The sequence below is a fragment of the Bidens hawaiensis genome, unplaced genomic scaffold, assembly GCF_021521415.1.
Source record: "Bidens hawaiensis isolate Kalapana, Puna unplaced genomic scaffold, B.hawaiensis_p1.1 tig00003653_1, whole genome shotgun sequence".
NCBI classification, from domain to species: Eukaryota; Viridiplantae; Streptophyta; class Magnoliopsida; order Asterales; family Asteraceae; genus Bidens; species Bidens hawaiensis.
In genome coordinates this window covers 394191-409046 of record NW_027491209.1, presented here as the reverse complement: position 1 = coordinate 409046, position 14856 = coordinate 394191, and positions in this window count along the sequence as shown.

The window sequence follows — 14856 nt, the reverse complement described above, 5'->3', positions numbered from 1 at the left end:
AATTTTATTCCATCAAAATCAATCATTTCTAACCCTATTCTTTTTACTATTTTTTTTTTATTTTATTTCTCCTTAAACTCTACTCTCTAGACAACACCACCTAACAACCACTGCAACTTGACCACCACTGTCACCACCTGATCGTCGTCTCCATCACCATTGCCGCCACAAAAACCATCAGACTGCCACCGCTACCATGACCGTCACTGCCTGACCAGCCCTCACCACAACCACCACTGCTGCCACCACCATTTTCACCTGGCCACCGCTAACGTCAACGCTACCACCACCACTGCCACCATCGCCCAAGCCTCCATCAACGCCACGTTACCCCACCACCACCGTTGTTTCCGCCACTAGCTTGACAACCATCACCACCACCACAGTCGCCATTGCCATATTTTTTGCTTTGTTAATTTAATTTAGTTTGAGGTATGTATCTCTATCATTTGTTTTTCATTCCTGTGGTTATTTTCCCTACCAAACAACATAAAGTAATAATTTATTTTATTTTCATAAATTAACCAATAAAGACAAATGAATGGTTATGATTCATTTCATTCTTTTGTATATTTCATTCATATTTTCAATTCCATTCCCCCTCCATTCCATTCTCTTTTACTAAGCAAACCTTAAGGTAGTGTTTAGTATGCAAGAATGGAGGATGGAATGGAAATGACTCATTGTGAGGGAATGGAGAAAAGTGTGTTTGGTTGATCAAAGGAATGGAATGACTCATTACCTAGTCCATTTCATTCCCTCTAAAATACCTCAATTTCATTCCCTCCATACCCCCATGTTTTTTTCATTCTATTCCTTCATTCACCCTACATCACCCCCACCACCCTCCCACCACCACCCACCATCAACACCCACCACCACCACCTACCATCGCCGCCAACTGCCACCAACCACCACCATCGCCGTCCAGCTCCGCCACCACCCACCTCCACCTAGGGCTGTCCAAAGCGCTCGTCGCTCGAACTCGCTCGCTTGAAAGTTGCTCGCTCGTTTTTTAGCTCAATTGTAAACGAGACGCTCTGCTCGGTTCGGTTTGCAAACGAGCCAAGCAGCGAGCAAAGGTCTGCTTGGTTTGGTTTGGTTCGGCTCGAATATTTTTAATTGATTTTATATATAATTATATATATATATATTTATGTAAATGTTATGAAGCCCATTCATGCCAGCCCAATAAAAAAACCCAACATAAATTACCAAAAAAAATCAACTAAAAGCAAACCCTAATTGTAAAACTTTAACATCGTTGGTGACTTGATTCAAAGTTCAGACGTCTATTCTCTTCCTCTCTTCTCATTGTTACAACCCTAATTTCCGTATGCTCTGCCGCTCTTCCACTCCACTGCTCCTCTGCTGTGTTGCTCTGCTGCTCCACCGCTCTTCTGCTCCGCCGCTCTGCTGCTCCACCGCTCTTCTGCTCCGCCGCTCTGCGGCTCATCCCATAACCTTAATGTTGCAACTTTATTATTATTTCTTTTTTAATTCGAGCCAAATCGAGTAGAACCAAGCCGCTCGGTTGTAAACCAAGCGAGTTCGAGCAAGACTTTTATGCTCGTTTCCTTAAATTCGAACCGAACCGAGCTGCTCGGTTTCAATTCGAGCCGAGTTCGAGCAAACTCTCGCTCGGTTCGGTTCGTGAACAGCCCTACCTCCACCAACCATCGCCATAAGTTCCAGCCACCCAGCACCGCCAGCCGGCCACCGTCACCGCTGTCCACCACCGCCGCCACTGCCACCGCCACCAATCACCACCATTGCCGTCCACCACCATCGCCATCAGTGCCAACCACCCGTCGCATCCATCAACCATCGCCCCACCATCACATCCGCCGCCCACCACCACCTCCACTGTTACCGCCACCACCCACCCCACCTCCACCCCACTACCACCACCATTATCTCGTTGCCCACCACCACCCACCACCGCCCACCAATGCACGACCGCCACCTACCTCCCACCACCACCACTCACTACCATTTTAATTTTATTTTTTCTTTGTTTTCAACCTACCAAACAATGCAAAGTTATGATTCATTTCATTCCCATGTGGTAACCAAACATTTCAATGTAATGGTAATAAGTCATTTCATTCCTATGTTCATTCCATTACCATGGTCATTCCATTTCGTCGTCAATTCCATTACCTCATACCAAACAGACCCTAAGTGCTTCTAACATTACAACTAAAGTTTTAAAGTGGGCTAATATAGAAATTGTCTAACAAGCACATATAATTTTAAATGACAAGATAATTATAGTATATTTTTGAGGACTTCAACATGATATTTATTACGTACGCAACTTGATTACACAAATAAATGTTATGTAAAATCGTAGAAACATGCAAAACCCTATAAGAACATATATATTTCACAAATAAACGTTGTAATAAATACTCCAAACATATAATATAATACTTAAGGACTTAACATAAGAAATTATATTGTCAAAAAGATAACTGAAACTTATCATGTCGGTTGTCCATACGAAGCATCATGCCGAAAATACGTGCACGTTATTTAAAAATTATAATGTAATTGGATTTAGGCGAATTGGCAAAATATTTATAATGGACCCAAAAATGTTGTCAATTGTACTAAGTAAAGTAAACTTATGTGACGTTAATATCTGTAGAAAATAATATATTTCTAAAAATTTATAATCTCAACATTTATTTTACTGTTACCTTATATGTTTAGCTCTTATTTTTCATAAAATACATAAGAAAACTCAATAATACAAAATTAAATCCTTAATAGTTTATAAAAACTTTCAAACATTGCTCACACACACACACACACACACACACTCACATAGTCACATAACTTTACATTATATGCTCTCTTAAATAGGCGTATAATCATGATTCTCCTATAATCCATATATAGGTGACCGTGAGTCCGTGACATTATATTAGAAAAAGGTAAGACTGTATTTACTACTATTAGACAATTTATTTTGATTACATAAGGACATCAAAAAATAAATATTTTTTATATGTAAGTTAACTTATGTGATGATTGATGAAACCTTTTTACATTATTAGTTTTAAACAAAACATTAATTTCTAAATAAACTCCATACCATAGCCATTAACAAAGTGCCCTCAGTCCTCTAAAGAGCACTTTGATATATGGATTGTTTTAAGTCATTGAAAACTTTTATAGTAATCAGAATTGAATTTGAAGGATATGAAAGTGTAATATGTAAAAGAGAACCGGAATGTGGTTATGGTGGCTATCACAGAGGTGGTGGTGCAACGGCGGCAACAAGGGTGATGGTCATGGTGGGCGGTGGAAGCTACGAAAAGTTACAATCCGTTTGGTTGAGTTCTTTGACTAATTGAAACGAATGCTGTATTCATTTTGTAGAATAAATGAGGTTATGTTAAAAAAAGGTAAAATTATATGAAGTGAAGGAAGCGATCTAAGTCATCTCTTTTTTTTTCAATCAATTGATTGAGAATTATTTATGGAGGCTAAAAATTAACTGATACCGCTTAAAGAGTAATTTGGTCCAACCCTCCCTCCGGTTCATCTACACTACAAGATGGTTGTTGATTCAATAAACATTTCGAATCAAGATTACCTTTTTTTTTGGAAAGGCGGTATTTTATATAAATAAATAAAAACAGTCCTAGCAAGTAGCTAAAACAAAAAAACACAAAACATTACAAATACAATAGAGGGTTCTTAAGCCACTCAATCCTAGAAATATTACATTTACGATTTCTGCTACTATACCATAAGAACGAGAAATGTAAAATTTCATCAAATATCGTTTCTTTGTTATGCCGAGTCTTCTCAAATACCAAGTCATTTCTGAATCTCCAAATAATCCACCAAGTGACAAAAATAATCATCCCGATCAAATCTTTCTTATGAGTTTGAACTCTTAACGTGTCCCAAATCAAGATAACCTTTTTAATATACGCGTTGTGCTTTTCGATTCCATCTCCATTTCTCTGGTCACCATACACTCAACAAATGATTCATGTATCCTCCTCCTCCTTCGATCTGCTTTGGAAAGTAATTAGAGGTAGAACATTGTTCAAGATTAGGTGTTCAGTATGGTGGTCATCCGAGTGGTTTCAGGCGGTGGTGTTTCAGTCATATGTTTTGTGCTTAGAACACCTAGGGAGTTTTAGTTCATATGTTTGTGAACCCATCATAATATGTAGAGTGCTTTAGTTCATGTTTTGAACCCAACATAAAACGTATGTTTTGAACCCAACATAAAACGTAAGGTGTGTTAGTTCATATGTTTTCGTATTTAAAGCACATGTTTGTTAATTTGTTATATGATAATTCTATGGTGTATTATTCGTATGTTTAACTTTGACACTTCTTTAGAGTGTAGTGATTTATTTATATTTTCATGATGTTAATCCTAATGTAAAATGTATAACAATGTGTATAAGTTCATATGTTTAGTAAAAAAACAAAGATGGTGTTTTAGTTAAAATACACATTCATGGTGTTGTATTTCAGGTTAACATCAGGTGAGAAAGTCGACACATGCGTGTTAAAATGTATGATTGGTGTTTTAATATTTCATGTGTTTTCAGAAGACCATTAATATTGCAGTGTCTTAGTTTATTTGTTTTTAAGAAGACTCCAAAATACCTTTAAATGACCCACTTCAAAAATAGCACCTATTTTTTTTTACTAGCGACTTGAATTAAAAAAACACTCTTACTGGTTAGAAAAGTCTAACAGGGAGGAAAAAGAAAAACCAAGGTCACATACTAAGTAACGGGTTTCTTAACCACGCTACCTAATTCAAATTAAAATTACAATTACGAGAATAAAGCCATAAATGGAAGCCAAAACAACAAAATCGAAAAGAAAATCTTTCTTATCAAGTTTCGTACCAAAAATCGTCTTGTTACGAGTATTCCAAATAAGCCACCAAGCAGTGAAAATAATCACCTAAATTACATCTTTTTTTCTTCTTCACCCATCTAGAAGAATCCAAACAATTAATTATGTTTTTTTGCCCAAAACTGGTATGAAAATCCAATTCCAACCAGTGACTTATCTCTTTTCATAACCTGGACGCAATGAGACACCCACCAAAAACATGATCCAAAACCTCCACCAAGTTCGAAAATAAAGGACAAATAATGGAAGGAATATCCACACCTTTAATCGAAAGGTTATATCTAGTTGGTAATCGATCCATTAACTACCGCCAACTTAAAATGTTAACCTTTTTAGGAAATAAATTTATTCCATCTTTACAACAGGACGCATCTGGTAACTCTCTCCGATCAAGAAACATTCTAACACTTTTAACCGAAAATACAATAATAGATAAGCCTTTACCTATTAAAAATACAACAATAGTACCTATTAAAAATACAATAATACCATCAAGCTGTATAAAATTTTCACACGTCACTTTTGTAAACTCTTCATATATTTTTTAGACACGCTAGCCTTTAGTATAACACTATAACCCCTTGTAGAATAAATTCATTTCACATTTCGATTTTATTTAATTCACTTCATTTTCAAAACAATTATGTTTCTTATCAAATTTCAGATTCTTATTGCAACGTTTTAATCCTAATGAATATCTATGAATCAGCTAAATTTTTATAATAATAGATAAATAACTTTGAAAACCACAAGATTTGCTGCGTATTTTGTTGCCCGTTTGCCTTCTATCATGATATAAGGGTAGTATTTTATTATGAAACTAATGGGAATAACGTGAGTTTTGGTAAAATCTAGATTTTTGTTTCTCGCATCTCTCTCCTATTAGATAATAATTATTTTATATAATTAAATATCTGAAGTTCTTTCTAATATTTTATAAAAACTTACTAAATCATAAGAAGATTTCAATTCTATCTTATTTTAAAATATAATTTTATAATTCTTAATGTACATTAATTGTTATTTATAATTCTTAAATTTTTATCAACAAATTTACTCTATCTTTACTAAGTATACCAACTCCCATGTAGTCGATATCGCTGATATGTCATCGATATTTCAGTGATATATCGGTTATCAGTCCATTAGCGATATATAAATCAGAATATCGATTTAGAATATCGGTCCCTTTATAATTTAGAGATTTCTTGAAAGATCTTAATAGAGTTTTAAAAATTTGAAGGAACACCACTCAAATAGCTATTTAAGCATTAAAAGAGTCCATTGAGTTTTTCTTATTACAATTTGATTTATTGATATCTTTTACTAAAAGAAACCTATATATTCTCATTGGATGGTAGATTCGTCTCTCATTCCTTCTATATTGAGTCTATGAACCAAAAGGGATATTGCATGTTACGTGCTGAATTCAAGATTTTTCTAAAGTAGTTGCATGTTACATCTTACTCATTAGTAACCATTTATTTATTTATACTACTGTGATTAGATAGAAGAAGGAAAATACACTTGTGTGGATATTACTAAAGTGTCCCCCTTATCGGGTTTAAGGATCTCAGGTCCCTTACTAGGTAGGTCATGTTATAGACATAATCTTGAAAATAAGGCTATGTGATATAGATGTGCTTTAAAACACTTGCTAAATTGCCATGCATGCATTAGAGGCTTTTAACCTTAAAGTCATCCACTTTGTGTGTGTGTGTGTGTGAGAGAGAGAGAGAGTGAAAAACATCATGGCCTCGCCACTCTATAAATAATGCCCTGGTAAAATTTTAAAGTCCGTCTCCATAATGCCCCTTCCATGAAGCACAGACGAGGTCTTGGGGGTTGTAAAGCCGATTTTCGTTCCATTTGCTTTTGATACTCTTGGACCCATTGCCTCTTATGTTATTTCATTTATGAAAAAAGTACAACGGGTCGTGCACAGTAACTTATCGACGCTAATGAAACATAGTTTTGTTTTCAACGTAATTTTTCAGTAGAATCAGCTTTACCATTAAAAACGGGTTATGTCACAGCTTGTTACTTACTTACTGTTTCTCTATTATAGTTGGATAATTTATATTATATAATATTGAATGTTGAATGATTAAACTCATTACAATCGTATTTTATAAAATAAACGAATATCTTATGTTTGATTTATCAAAAGATACATAGCAGCGGTTAGGTATCCTAGATTTGAAAATGTTTAGAAAAACCATTGTCATTCAAGTATCAGATACATATATAACACATCTAATAGTCATTTAGATAAGTTATAGGTTAAGAACTTGTTTGGTCGCACCGAATTAATACTGGATTAGACATGTGATTTTATTTGTACCGAGTGTCGAATCAAATACACGAGTATTAATTTGTTATATAATTTTATAGTTGCCACGTTACCGTTACATATCTCTTGCGCGTCATCACCATCTAGAGATGGCAAAGAAACCCGAATGGTACGGGTAATACTCAACCCATTAGGGTTTGGGACGGGTTTGGGATTAGTTTTAAAATTTTTCGCGGGTTTGAGACGGGTTTGGGATTTCTTTTATACCCGACTCGTGTAACATCCCGAAATTTCCAAAAATAATATTTTATATATTATTTACTTATGAAGGGAAAGATTACTTGAGTTAGTAGAGAAGTAATAAAATAACAAAGATGGTTCAAGTAGGCTAATTAGATGGAATTAATTATGGACCAAGAAGGAAAGATGGGCCTTAGGTCTATAGTCTTAAGGGAGTATAAATATCCCTTAAACCCTAATCATTTCCATTATTATCTATCTCTACATCATAGCCTACATCCTAGAAAAACACACACAACACCATCTTATAACACGAACCAAGATCCAAAGGCGAAAACCCGAGCCTGTTGGTGCTGGAACGTCGTGACGGACCAAAACAACATCAAGGCTTAATCGTGTTCGTAGTTCGACTCATTTAAGGTACGTTTATAGCTCGAACTTGTTCGTTTAAGTCCGGATTTAGTCTAGAAATCATAGATTCGTTTTAGTATGGTAAAAACTAATCCAACGAAGCTAAACTTACTGAAATTGATTTCAGTTTGATAGGCTAATTGTTAGTATGAAGACCCGTCACATATATACATAAATCGCACCCTGTAAACCCGATGTTTTGAACGATTGAATGGTTAGGGTTTGTAGGCGCTGCTTAGACGATTCCAATGATACCTAAATCATGATTTTTGGTTAAGAAATGAAGGTTTAATCGTAGATCTAATATAGTTTGACTGTTGGGTGTTCTTGACGATTTTGACTTTGACCCTAAGTCAAAGTCTGGATAAGAACAGAGATGATTCATTATGATTGACCAATTCGTTACGCGTTCATAACGAATGGGACCCAATTCGTAAGACTTGATAACGAATGAGCTCTTAAGTTCGTTATCTATCCATACGTTAGATAAGATAACGAATCTGGTAATTCGTTATATGCTCATTCGCTATGCTTAGGTAACGAATCAGATGATGTTCAGACAACGAATTAGCATAACGAATCAAGTAACGAATCAGGTGATTCGTTACTTGCCAATTCGTTATGTGAGGATAACGAACCAGACGGCGAATCAAGTTATGATGAGATAACGAACCAGAATAGCGAATTAGACCACGAATCAGGCTTAATTCGTTATAAAGATTTAGTTAGTGAATTAAATAATAATTTAATTTTCTAATGGAAAATGTGTTAAGACAGTTAATGTAAATAAAAATTTTTCCAAGCTAACCTGACAGCTCGACCCCAGCCAGGGGCTCTGCCCCTTGAACCCTGCTAGGGGATGCCGCCCCTAGAACCCCGCTGTCAGGGGCGCTGCCCCCGAACCCCCGTTCGTTGAGGGTTATAATTAGACCAGGAACGCGTTATGGGTAGTGATAGTTAATTGATACGCAAAATTGTTATACAGCTAGCCGTGCACAGCCAAAGAAAGGAGTAACCATTAACGGAAGAAGAAACCGAGTTCAGGTGAGTTTCTAGCCCCATTTCCTTGTTATGTTTTCGGGGCTGTGTGCATATATGATATATGTGATAGATAGGAATGACTACTTGTTGGTAGGTGAACGATCTTCGGATATTGAACGTATTGTTAAGAACGATGATTATAGTTGTACGTATGGTATGGAGAAGCAAGTGTATGAACAGTATGCGGGTCCTATGTCTGATATAGTAAGTTATGATGACAAATCTCTCTAACTTCCATTAGATATAGACCCGGGAAGTAATAGTGTAGAAAAGGTATGCCAATCTTATTAGTGATCCTTATATGGAAATTTAATAATAAAGTTTATGCTCCTTACATGGATATTAAATAGTAGCGTAGATATAATGTTCCTTCTATGGAAAGTATATAGGATATTCCTTCTATGAATAGTAAATTGTTCCTTCTATGGATAGCATCGTGTTCCTTCTATGGATATCATCGTATTCCTTCTATGGATAATATATAGAGTGTTCATTCTATGGAAAATATATATAGATTGTTCCTTGTATGGAAAACATATACAGTACGGGTAGTAGTACTGATTCCCTTATTTGATATTATGTGACGTTCCTCTTATGGATAATTATACAAGGTTACAGTATTAATACGTGTCTTCGGATACGTGTAGATATGTATGAGAACGAATTGTATGTTGCCTGATTAACTAGAACTCACTCAGCGTAGCTGACTTTTAGTATGCACGCAGGTACATATGTTCATTGAGAGGGCATGAGGATGACACATGACATGGATTGAATGGCTGGCATCTAAAGATGGAAGAAAAGTGACGATTTAAATATGATTTTGTAATATAGTTTTAAAGAAAGATTAGATGTTTTGTAATGAACGGTTAAAGTTCTATATTCCGCGAAAGTTTAATTAACTCTGATTGTAGAACTATGTGAATGAGTAAATCCAACGACCAGATGTGAGGCACCGGAAACGGGGCCTTACAACTCGATAACATAAACCATTTACCTGATTATATACCCGATGTACCCGATATAGATTATTATATTATAAATATACTATATTCCAAGTAAATTATTTGTTGAAACTTGGTTATGTTAATTATTTAAGATATTTTATCTTTATGATAACCATCTTTGTAATCGATTAGTTATATTTTGTCAAAACCCGGCGGGTTTTGAGCCGGGTATACCCGACGGGTATTTTATCAAAACCCGACAGGAAAGCCGACGGATAATTACCCGATTAAAACCCGACGGGTTTGGGACGGGTTTGGGATAAACTTTAATAACCGGGTATGGGTTTAAGAATATATAAACCCGACCCATTACTATCCCTATCGCCATCGGCAAAACGGAATCTAGATCCAGATGTTTGGCCGCCGTTTTGTGTTGTGTTTGTTTTGCTACCTATTAATATTATACAAAGTGAATGATTGGTTAGATTTAACATCTGAGTAATTAAAAAATTGTTAAAAGAAATCCAGGAGGCTGGTTTAAGTTTAAGCCCACAATATTAGAGCGGAAAGCGGTTTGAGTGGGTTCGGATGGTCCTGTTAGCATGTGATTCTTCACAATGACTACTGTTGTCCTTGTATCCTGTGCATCAACCATTGTACCATCAAATCATTTGCTTCATCTTGCTTTCAATATTTTTTCCAATTTTTACATTGAACAGGATAAATATTACTCCGTACTATATTAGGGGTGGGTATAAAGTGAGTAAAACCGGTGAGACTTGAACCAATCAGACTTAATAATATTACAAAATGCCTGGTTCTCGAGTCTTGAGAATATATTATTAAATGGGTTCATGTGGTTATAGCGGGTAAGACGTGTTTGCTCATTCCTAATAAATTTTGGGGTTTTGGATTTTAATGATCCATTGTCTCATTAACCGATATTAATCCAAACTTTAAAAATGTACCACTACAATCCTAAATTTTGGCATACTAACCGCCAACGAGCTTTTCATTAACGGGGTTAGATTCCATTAGCTTTTGATGATGTGGATTATGATGTGTAAAATGATATGACAAAAATATTGACGTGAGTTGCTTAAGTGGTAAACATATTAGTTTTGAATTGAAATTAAAATTTTCAAACCAAATAAACGAATAGAACAACTTTTTTTTGACAAATATAAACGAACTAAACTACTGTTGTAACAAAAACAAACAAACCGTACCACTTCTTTATTTAACAAAAATCAACAAACCAAACCACATTTTTAACAAAAATAAATGAACCAACCACTATTTATAACAAAACTAAACAAACCGAACCACTTTTTTTAACAGAAATCAATGAACCGAACCACTTTTTTTTAACAAAAATCAACGAACCAGACTACTTTTCTAATAAAAACAAACTCAGGTCGAGAGAGTTCGGTTCGTTATTTTTGTTAAAATATATGGTCCGGTTCGTTTGTTTTTGTTAAAAAATGTAGTTCGGTTCTTTTATTGTTGTTAAAAAAAGTAGTTCGGTTTGTTTACTTTTGCTAAGAAGGTAGTTCGCTTCGTTCATTTTTGTTAAAAAAAGTGTTTTCATTCGTTTATTTTTGTTAGAAAAAAGTGGTCCAGTTCGTTTATTTTTGTTCAAAATGTGATTCGGTTTGTTTGTTTTTGTTAAAAAAATTGTTCGGTTCATTTATATTTGTTAGAAAATTTTATTTAATTTTACTTAAAAAATATTTTTTAACCACATAAGTAGTCCACGTCACTATTTTTGCCACATCATGATCATCCACATAATCAAAAACTAACGGAATCTAACCTCATTGGTGAAAAGTTCGTTGGCGGCCAATAGGTCGAAACTTGAGACTTTTATGATACATTTTTTAAGTTTGACTTAGCACCGGCCAATGGAATAATATCTGAATTATTAAAATCCAATATCACATAAATTTATGGAGTCTCAGATGACAAGAAACCTAGACTCGGTGAAAAAAACTATCCAGATGGGAATATCATTCCCTTGGAAAACTTTTGGCTTGTAAGACCTATTTGCTCAACTCGTGTTTTTTTTCGTCTCTTCTAATCCAATGAAAATTCACCATTTTTCACAAAATTAATTTTTTTCTCCTTTTGGATTGAAACTGAGTCGGGAATATGGAAAATCCAGAGCGACTCCTCTAGCTGCCTTTTATACATCGAAAAAGTAAATAGTTATTCGCTTATTGCTTTTCCAAATTATATTGTGTGTTAGAAAAGTCATGGTCAATATTAAAACAATCGGCCATCACTTATACACACACAATTACAATATAAGCTATTCTGAACAACTTTTTAATTTTTTTAAAAGTTAATAAGTTATAAGTTGAAGAAAATAAATTACAAACACAAGCACCCCCCTTAAAGCCTCAACATGTATAACTTATCAGCTTTATTATTAATTAGAAGAAAAAATACGTGTAGGCAAATTGATTTTTTTGCTAATTTAGGTGGGTTGAAGAAAAAAAAAGTGTTTTTAAGTAGTGGATTAGAATTTAATTGCTTTTAGGTAATCCTTCATCTGAGATGGCGGATTACATGTACACGCAAGCATACTTTTCACGTGTGTCTCCAAGTCGGATGCCATGTCAACGTGTAATACATGTGGAATCCTCTATCTGAGATAGAGGATTACATAAACTCATTAAACCAACATTTACCGTATGGAATCTCCTTTTTTTACCTCCTGGACACGTGTCACAACCCCTGAAATCCTCTATTTCAAATAGAGGATTGTCACACAAGTAATATATGCTAATAAATCTTGTGAATGAATTGTATTCAACCTTCATAATCAGTAAATGTCATATTTGTACCATAAAAAATGGATTCAGCTTTCTCGTTAATAAAACCTTTTTTTATGAGTGAATTATCTGCATTGGACTTTTAAAATGTAACCATATGAATCCTCCATCTTTACATTTAAATATAGGATTATAACTATTCTTCACGCACTCTTAATACAATATTAATTAACTTTTAATGTCAACGAATATGTTTCATTTACGTATAGTTAGTTAGGGGTTGAGATAAAATAGCAATAGATTTTATAAATCCTTCACTTCATTTTTAATATAATACATTACATTAAAAACAATAAAAAGACAAGTTTTCAAACGATAATTACATTTTATTGTTTTTAATGTAATGTATTATATTAAAAATGAAGTTAAGGATTTATAAAATCTGTTGTTATTTTATCTCAGCCCTAACTAACTATACGTATATGTAACATACTCGTTGACATAAAAGTTAATTAATATTGTATTAAGAGTGTTTGAAGAATAGTTATAATCATATTTTTAAATGTAAAGATGGATGATTTCTAGGTTACATTTTAAAAGTCCATTGCATATAATTCACTCATAAAAAGGGGTATTATTCACCAGAAAGCCTTTCTGAATACATTTTTATGGTACAAATATGACATTTACTGATTATGAATGTTGAATACAATTCATTGAAGAGAGTTATATATTAGCATATATTCCTTGTGTGACAATCTTCTATTTGAGTTAGAGGATATTAGGGGTTGTGACACGTGTCTAGGAGGTAAAATGTCACACCCCGACTAAAGGCGGCGGAACATGCCGGGGTGCAACGATTGCTCATAAGCGCATGACACTATTTAAAGAGACAATATTTAACAAACTCATTTCATTTCACAACATCGAAAATGTCACATAACCAAATATTCATAAGTCAAATAAAACAAAATATAACAAAATATAGCAAATCAAATATTGTTCATTTTTGCTAATATCCTAACGGTATTTGTGACGTTTTCTTCACCGAACTCCAAAATCAACCTAGATGCAAACCTGTAACATTTCATAAAATAAAGTTTATCAACACAAAGGTTGGTGAGCAATTCATAAGTTTGAACAATAGATATATAGTATGAAAAGCCACAAAACTAGTATACAAAACCATAAATAATAGCTATAAACTTGGATAAATAGTTATCGCTAACAAGTTAGCGACACCCAACTATAAGGGGTTGCCAAATAGTTTAGGATTTTATAGTTATCGTTAATTGCATTACGTTAACGACACCTTGCCATGAGGGGTTGCCAAATGGTCTAGGATTTATAGTTCCATCATCCAAAAGGGATAAACACATAGGCAAATAAGCATAGAACACCAAATCGAGCAATTATTCAAGTAAAGTACACAACAACGTTTGTGGTTTAAGACCCAAGTATAAAACATTTAGTTTAGATAAGATGAAATGTCACCCCCAAAATAAAAGATAGAAAACGGGGTATGAAGTTACTTATGTTCAAGTATAAAACTTGATCGGTAAAAGATGAATAACCGGATGGATGAAGTTTAACGAGCAAGGCCTAAATGACAATAAAATCTTGGATTTAGAATGGTTGTCTTGAAGATCTTTAAATAAAATAATTGTTGCAAAAAGTAAACAATTAAAGTTCAAGGTTTAAAATATAACTATTTAGGAATTTATAATAACAATCCTTTAAAAATGTAAGTTTTCTCGAAACCGGGTTAAAGTATCTAACCTTAATATTTACTTAACCAATGTTAAGTAATAAGGTGGGAAAAATGCTAAAATGCAAGTTCATTTGGAACAAAGATATTAAAACGGGTCTTTAACGAGTGTTCGGGTTGTCGGTTCGGGTCTTGACAAATGGTCAAACCCAAAGTCAACTTTCCAACATGTTAATTTTTATGAGATAACTCATTAAAATATACTAACACTTAACCAAGTATGTAGATCTATTGTTTAGAACCAACAACGCACGTTAAGCGAGTGTTCAGTTTTGTCGGTCCAAACTATGTGATGAGATCAAGTTGGATCCAATAATTCCAAGTACTTAAGAAAATAATTAAAATCAGTTTGTAAACTATTTTTAAATAAATATACAAGTCTTGATAGCTAAAAACACACTTGTGTGTCGTAAGCAAGTAAAAGTCGGTATAGTTTGGTTTGGTTCGGTCTCCATCTCACAAATAGTTCATAGATGG